Here is an 8,619-nt window from a genome sequence, read left to right on the forward strand (position 1 = left end):
ACAACAATAAACTTTCTTCTCAGGAAACGTTGTTTATTTTTTGACAGTGAAGAAGCCCCATTATTGCAGGCTAAAATCACTCCGCAAATAGAGCGTAGATCCAACAGAAAGCAGATGTGTTTTATCATTCTGATAACATACCACGCCAATCATTTCTAGTTAATGCAAAGCTTACATGTTAGCAAACAAATGGAAATTTTTAACGACCTTGACTGGCAATTACATATTAGAGTGTTTTCTGTACCCTATTTATAACCATCAAAAGACCTGTTTCTGGATAGCAAAAGGTGTAAAGATACATTGGAAGTTGTAAAAATGAAGGATAATATCAAAAACCAACGATGTTGAACTAAAACATTTTTTTCTGTTCTTTAATAAGGAGACTGAAGTCTCCATTTATATAAGATCCAGATTCCTATATCAATATACATTACAAAAATTTATTAACCAACTAAGTGCATTATTGCCAAAAGTGACTGTTTATTAAAAATTACATCTTTTCTGTAATGGCCCTGTTTTTCTGTAATGGCCCTGTTTTTTTTCTGTAATGGCCCTGTTTTTCTGTAATGGCCCTGTTTTTCTGTAATGGGCCTGTTTTTTCTGTAATGGCCCTGTTTTTCTGTAATGGCCCTGTATTAATGCCCAGTTTGTCTGTATTGAGCCCTGTTAGGGTTTTTAATAAAGTTAATAAAACTAAGTTGTAAAGAGTATAATACCTTTTTGTATTTTATTTAATTTAGTAACCAGCAACCAACATTAAAGAACCATATAAAGGGATCACTGTTCATCCTGTTTTTTAACACATATCTCTTTCAACTTAATATCTTGGATATTTGGTATATTTAAAGCTTTATAATGGTGAAGTACAAATTATTTTGTTCAAACTAAACTGTCATTAAAAGAGTAAGACAGTACATCAAGTTAGCAGCAACACATACACTTTTGTTCAGTTGGTTAATAAATGTATTAAGAAATAGGTGTTTTTATAATGGCCCTGTTATATGTCCTCGGTCAGTAATAATGGCCTCGGATGTCTGTAATAGCCCTCGGCGTTGCCTCGGGCCATTACAGACTTCCTCGACCATTATAACAGACCTTGGACATATAACAGGGCCATTATAAAAACACCCATTCATTAATACTATAGTTATTTATTCTTTAACAGAACAGAAGTCCCAATAATGCAAACAAAAAATCACTACGAATGTAGAGCTTACTGAAAGCAGGCTTGTATTATAATTCTGTTAACTTAATTATCATCACAACCATTGCTAGGTAATGCAAAGCTTAATTACTTTTTAGAGTGTTTTCTGTATACCCTATTTATAACCATATTTCACCAGAAGACCGGAGCCTTGTATTTGGAAAGAACAAGATGTAAAGATACAACGGAAATTGTAAAAAGGAAATGACAGTATAAAAAACACCAATCTTGAATTAAAGAAAAATTCTATCTTTAAAATATGGAGGCAGAAGTCGGAAAGAGAAGTCTTAAAATATACTATAAATCAAACTCATATTTTACCGGATTTAGCCACAGGAGGTTGAAATCCTATCAATGAGGGTCTATAAATATGTCAACTCGACTATCACAGTAGAGCTTCTCTCGTAGAGAGAAGCGACAGGAATGCAACGCGTTTTTCAATTTTTTTTAACTTTTTTGAATCTGGGACTTTTTGATCGGAATAAACGCTATGCGTCAACTAATAAACATATTGTTACTTCAATTAACCACTTAAACTACTTTGCAGGTCACTAATTATTAATTTACAGCTTCTTTTTACGTCCTGACAGAATCCTTGTCATTATTTTTGGCCATGGGAGGAAGTCGAGGAAATTCCAATCAGCAGTGAATATCGATCGACTATCTCATGAATAAACATTAGAACATTGAACTTTTGAACTTTTGAACCATCATGAACTTCCGGTTTCTTTCCCGCAAAATTATTTCTTTCTACCAGAGCTGTCAAAATGGACAATAGACGAGAATTTTCGTTCGCCAAAGCAAGAGAGGGCCATAATTTGCTAATTACAGGCATGTGTGGAACAGGGAAGACAAGTATTGTAAAGTATGAGTATATTTCATCAGCAATTAGTAAAAATGCGTGATAAAAGTAAAACATAAAAGCTCTGAAAATTTGGCGCAAGTTATTTTTGGTCGTATGCCCTGTTTGCCTCGGGGTCCTTGAGGCATAAAGATTGTTCGAGAGATTGTTACTTCATCTCAACATGAAAAAGCATAAATAAAACAGAAAAAATATAATATCTCGAGTTTTATTCTATTTTATTCACGTATGAATTAAAATTATTGATAAAATTTGATGAAAAAAAATTGGCGCATTTTTCTGATAGTATGCCATGAATGAGGATTGGATGTATTCTTGGCATGGTGGTCCTCTTATTATAAAGATTGTGAATTAAATTAAGGCACTGATCATTCATCTTTTGAATGAAAGTTGGGTGTTTTTTTTTTTTTTGAAAAAATGTTTGATAATTTCTGAAATTTGTTAAAAAAAAAAGTTTTACGGGAGGGGATATAAAAACAACATTAAACCTGGTACAAATTTATCAAGACATTGAACCCGTGCTAGGATACAATTTAAAAAAAGGCAGGACAGGATCAAAGTTTTGAGTGAAAAGCAGGAGGAGCAGCTGGACAAATCAATCCAGGATTAAGTTATAAAAAAGAGACGGGACCAAATATCACACATATAGTGAAAAAAAATAAAAATGTTAGACAGAGATTGCAACTAGAAAAAGGCAGCCCAAAATATAGTCCCCCCCCCCTCCCCCCTACTAAAATTAAATCATAGCCTAATTCTAAACTATAAACAGCCATAACCAAAATACCAAACAAACTGTAACTTCTAAGTATGTGTGACTTGTCTTGTGTCTTGCAAGTCAAGAAAATGATTTGTTTCAATAAAAAAAAATCTATGTCCCATGCATATTTTCATTGGTCTTATGCATTGAGAAATTTTGACCGGTCACTTAAACAGTTAGAAGTACAAAAAAAATACATTATGTTTCAGAAAAATATTTGTTGTTTCTGTATGCTATAAAACATTAGTTTGTTCCTTTAAAACATAAAAAAGTTTGTTCTGAGAAAATAAAGGTTTCCCACCCCTCTAAAGATGAATGGTTGGTGCCTTTTTAAAAACTTGATATCACACATATAATCACCCAATGCACCCTAAAAATTATAAATTTGTTTTACAAACTATATGATAGAAATGTGTCCTTTATATTGTGTTCAGTACCCAGCTTGGCTTTTATCTTTTATTATCCTTTTGCCTTGATCAGCAGAGTATACATGTGGCAAGTGGTCGTCAATCTCAACTTTACTCGAACACTGATAACCATTCAGAGCGGATATCTCATTTTTGATAGCATCCTGAAAAATAAAGTTCATTGAAGAATTTGTCACCATGACCCTGGTCACCCAACATTTCATTCACCTCCAAATCTATTAGCATAATCTTCAGTCATACATTGTATATTCAAGGCATCACACCCCGGGCTACTAAGTTACATGGGAAAGAATAATGAAATATCCACAATCTTACAGGAGCATAGTCAAAGGCATTTGTGGGTTCACACTTTTATTTTTATTTCTACATGAATAAGATCTGGTGTGTGTGTGTGCCAATGAGACAACTTTCCATCCAAATCACAATGTATTAAAAGTGAACAATTATAGGTCACAGTACAGCCTTCAACACAGAGCCTTACATAAGACAGAACAGCAAGCTATAAAGGGCCCCAAAATGACCAGTGTAACTCAATTCAAACAGGAAAATAAATTGTCTAATCTACATTGTATTTACAAAACTAGAAACAAGAAACACCTAACAAACTACCAATGACAAACACTGAACAACAGGTTCCTGGGTTATGACAGGTGCATATGATATGCAGTTGGTTTGAATATTTTACCAATTGCCAATACAGCAGTATAAAACTACAACACGAAAAGGCACACTGTAAAATGATAATTGAAAATGGCTTAACTTAAAATGGCAATTGAACAAAATACATAATAAAAAAGAAGATGTGGTGTAATTGCCAATGAGACAACTCTACACAAGAGACCAAAGGACACAGAAATTAACAACTATAGGTCACTGTACGGTCTTCAATATTGAGCAAAGCCCATACCGCATAGTCAGCTATAAAAGGCCCTGGAATGAAAAATGTAAAACAATTCTAACGAGAAAACTAACTGCCTTATTAATGTACAAATAAATGAAAGAAAAAAATATGTGACACAGTAACAAACGACAACCACTAAATTACAGGCTCCTGACTTGGGACAGGCACATACATAAATAATGTGGCGGGTTAAACATGTAAGCGGGATCCCAACACTGGGACAGTGGTGTAACAATACAACATATAAGAACGAACTATAAAAATCAGTTGAAAAAGGCTCAACTCATCAGATGGATAGAAATACATCTAACAAAAACAGAATGGCTCAATGTTTGTTAATTGAATGAACTGAAATATGCATATGAGGTCCCCTGATTTGAACAATTAAATGACAAAAATTTCACTTTACAAATTTGTGTTTTCTAGATATTTTTATTTTAGCCTTTTCAATTCTATGGCTGTCAGAATGTATTTTAATATAGTAAATATAATACAGTTTGTATACACCTGAAATTATGAATTCTCTATATATGCAATTTATAGCTAGTTTTGTTGGATTTTAAATAAAGTAATGATTATTAAATGACCAGGGCGATTCATTAATTTTAGCTGCATTGTATAAGTTTCATATTTGGTAAAAGAAAACTGAGGCCAGAGGAGCAACATATTTCGCAATTTTTTAATTGATAAGGCCACACTTAAAAATATTATCAGTTATAAGTTGTGATGTCACTGCAAATTTATGTATGTATAAAAAAGAGGATGTGGTGTGATTGCCAATGAGACAACTCTTCACCAGAGACCAAATGACACAAAAAATAATGGCCTGATTAATTTACAAAAAAATTAACAAAAAACAAATATGTAACTCAACAACGAATTACAGGCTCCTAACTTGGGACAGGCACAAACATACATAATGTGGCGGCTTAACCATGTTAGCGGCATCCTAACCCTCCCCTAACTTGAGACAGTGGTAACAGTACAACATACGAACGAACTATAAAAATCAGTATTGTTTGAAAACCCATGGACAACCTCACAAGACAACGTCCAGGGATGTCAACAAAAACCTTGGTATCATTTACAGTACACTGAAAAACTATCCAAAAACTATAAAATATGTATAACATAATTATTTTCATAACTAACTATTACAGGAAGAAGTGAAATATTTTCATCACAAGAACACAGGATGTTAACTGGATTTTTTTTCAGTTAAGTATATATATATATTAATCAGTAACTAAAATAGAAAATCAAAAATGCCCCAGATTTAACAGTCAGGGGTATGACTCAAACAAGTGATTTCATTATCGCTTATTTCAGTGATTTTCAAATTTCAGTAATCACCTATTTAAGTGATTTTGGTGTTTTCTTTGATCTTCAAATGCTGATTTCACTAATTTTCCATGAAATGGCAATTTTTTCTGAAATTTGTCTACATAGATCAATTATCTCTTTATCTTGATATATCAATTTTATCAGTGCGCTTGGGCAGCAAGTTAGTGCGCTGAAGCTTTTAAAAGAACCCTTGGGACTATTTCTGTCTTCTATATACTATATTTCTAGAGTTTACTACTCTACCAATAACATAAAGGTCAACACATTTATGTAATCTGCTTTGTTTTCTTTATAATTAGTATGATTTACTTCAAGGTTTTGACCGTATCTACAAATTATCCCAGTTTAAGCATAATCCAAATAAATTTTAAAAACTGACAAAATAATTTAGCAAAAGAGCATTTTTGCATGTATTCAGTTGTATTTTCAATAGAATAGTTTTTTTAACCCTATGTAAATCTAGATTGTGGGTAAATTATTGAGAAAATGTTATAATAAGTGATTTAATGTTTACATCTCAAATCACTTATGCAAGTGATTTTAAAAAGTGTTTCTAATTTTATAAACATTTTTCATTTTTCAATAGCGCAATCACTTTAATAGGTGATCCTGAAATCACTTGTTTAAGTAGTACCCCTGACTGTTTAATGTTTAGTCAATAAATTCAATGTTTTAAATAATATCAAACGTACCAGGCTTTTAATGTTAACCAGACACCTGTTTTGTGTAATCAACACTTATCAGTGACTCAAATCGAAATATTAGTTAGGCAAAAAAAAAATCTAGAGCATAAGACAAAATGATATTTGATATAAGTGCCAATAAGACAATGTAATAGTTATGTAATTTATGACACAGGTATTGACTCACTCAAGAGAAAAAAACAGACAAATAGAGGATGTAAAGCAAAGAAGACTGAACATGGAAGAATCATGTCATATTCTGGAAGATAAATGGAAACATCCTTGGCTGAAAAAAATAGTTTAAAGCAACAGGTAACAATTTAACTAGATAAAAGCAAATATATGCAGTGACGCAGGTCCAGACCAGTATTGGTCTTGAATGCTGGATACTATCCATGCATGTCTGTGTCCACACAGTAAATTAATTATAAATTTCCGGATCTGCATTATTCATCATACGTAGCTGTTATAGTTTTAAATAATAAAAGCAAACAGTTTTACAATTTTTTTTCTAATTATTCATTTGACAATATATAGTTTTCTTATTATTTCAGTGAGACGTTTCAATATTTCATCACATGAACACTGGGACATCTATAGAAACAAGTGGGACATGCAGTTTATTGATATTCTAAATAAAAAAAAATTGCTTCCAATTTCATTTCAAGCTTTTGTATTTGACCTTTAGAATGAGAAGATTTATATTCAATTCTTTACACCGCCTCGGTGATGTAATGGTTAGTGTGGTCGCCTCGAGTGCGGTAGGTTGTGGGTTCCACCCTCGGCGGGGTCAAACCAAAGACTTGAAAATTGGTATTTGCTGCTTCTCCGCCAAGCACGCGGCATTAAGGAGTTAGAGCAAAGACGATTCGGCCCGGACTGTTCAGTCAGAATAATGTGTCTGGGTAAGTGACATATATTCCTGCGAACTGTTACCTTGTGAGCTAGCATGTTAAAAATCCAGGTCAGTGTGTCGGTCGAGTACAAAGCAGGGTTAATATTCATTAATCATTATCATGTTCTCATCCTGAATATGCATCTGACTTGCCACTGGACGTTAAACAACCATCCATCCATCCATCAATTACTTATTGTTTGATTGCTGGTAACCCTTAATTTAACTGCTACTGTAATTTCCTTCCACTGTAGTGTAATTGTAGTGTAGTTTGTAATTGAAAACAGACAACCATTTTGACTGACATATTGCTATCCACATAAGTTGCTTTAAAAATCTTCCCTTCTATAGACTGATCAGAATCGTATTTAGAACATCTAATCGTATAAATAAGAAGATGTGGTATGAGTGCCAATGAGACAACGCTCCATCAAAGTCACAATATATAAAAAGTTGATAATTATAGGTCAAAGTACAGCCTTCAGCCTTCACCACAGAGTTAAGTTTCTGTTAAAATTATACCCCATGACGCCATCAACCAACATGATGAAAATAGAGTTATTTTTTTCAGTTTCATGCAGTTTTCAATTGATATTAAGTACATAATTTTATAATGATAAAAGAAAGGTAAAACCGACTTGAAAGGGACAATCAAACTTGAATGTAGAAAGGAAACTTACATAAACATGGATAGATATGTATTTCATTTTTTTTCTGCTTACAGACCCTTTGCATATAAGCTTATTCCATACAGAGATTAATAATTCAATTAAGTGTGTCCTCTATTTGAATTGAAAATAACAGGTTCTCTGGTTATTGCAGTGGTCAGTCTGTCTGTTGACCATTTTCAGTGTTGAGACTACAGAATTTAAGATTTTATGGAACGCCACGACTGCCTTATGTTAATAATCAGCATTATACGCAGTGTTCACAGCATTATATGAAGTGATCACAGCATTATATGTAGTGCTCACAACATTATATGATGTGATCACAGCATTATATGCAGTGCTCACAGCATTATATTAAGTGCTCACAGCATTATATTAAGTGCTCACAACATTATATTAAGTGCTCACAGCATTATATTAAGTGCTCACAACATTATATTAAGTGCTCACAGCATTATATGCAGTGCTCACAACATTATATTAAGTGCTCACAACATTATATTAAGTGCTCACAGCATTATATTAGGTGCTCACAACATTATATTAAGTGCTCACAGCATTATATGCAGTGCTCACAACATTATATTAAGTGCTCACAACAGTATATTAAGTGCTCACAGCATTATATTAAGTGCTCACAACATAATATTAAGTGCTCACAGCATTATATGCAGTGCTCACAACATTATATTAAGTGCTCACAACATTATATTAAGTGTTCACAACATTATACGTTTTTTGTTGTATGATGAGATTGATGTATGATGAGATTTATGAATGATGAGATCATTCGGTAAACTTCGTTTTTAGCGGAAATTACCGAATCCATAATTGGTAAATTACGGTAAATCAATGCCCAGCAAACAAATTTAAA

The 8,619-nt window shown here is 32.8% G+C and overlaps 1 long non-coding RNA gene across 2 annotated transcripts; it reads left to right on the top strand.

Annotated features, from left to right (window-relative positions):
- Positions 1-1,530: 1,530 nt before the first annotated feature.
- On the top strand, positions 1,531-6,840 carry LOC143083652 (uncharacterized). Of its 2 annotated transcripts, XR_012980822.1 has the most exons (4): positions 1,531-2,069; positions 5,313-5,369; positions 6,355-6,491; positions 6,734-6,840. It is a non-coding gene; the product is annotated as an uncharacterized LOC143083652 (long non-coding RNA). The 2 variants fall into 2 exon arrangements; XR_012980823.1 differs by lacking the exon at positions 5,313-5,369 and having other exon boundaries at positions 1,533-2,069.
- The last annotated feature ends 1,779 nt before the right edge of the window (positions 6,841-8,619 follow it).

Source organism: Mytilus galloprovincialis, chromosome 7 (assembly GCF_965363235.1).
Source record: "Mytilus galloprovincialis chromosome 7, xbMytGall1.hap1.1, whole genome shotgun sequence".
Taxonomy (NCBI): Eukaryota; Metazoa; Mollusca; class Bivalvia; order Mytilida; family Mytilidae; genus Mytilus; species Mytilus galloprovincialis.